This window comes from Geospiza fortis, unplaced genomic scaffold (assembly GCF_000277835.1).
Source record: "Geospiza fortis unplaced genomic scaffold, GeoFor_1.0 scaffold373, whole genome shotgun sequence".
Classification (NCBI taxonomy): Eukaryota; Metazoa; Chordata; class Aves; order Passeriformes; family Thraupidae; genus Geospiza; species Geospiza fortis.
In genome coordinates, this window is record NW_005054518.1 from 513,741 (window position 1) to 513,998 (window position 258).

A 258-nucleotide genomic window follows, 5' to 3' on the forward strand; every position below is an offset into this window, starting at 1 on the left:
CCACTGCCCCCCCACTCCCACTGCCCCCCTCATTCCCACTGCTCTTTCATTCCTGTTTCCCCGTCATTCCCGTTGCCCTGCCCCTCATTCCCACTGCTGTCCTCGTTCCCATTGCCCCCTCATTCCTGCCTACCTCATTCCTGTTTCCCCCTCATTCCCACTTCTCCCTTTGTTCCCACTGCCCCCCCCATTCCCACTGCCCCTTCATTCCTGTTTCCCCCTCATTCCCATTGCCCTGCCCCTCATTTCCCCCGCTCT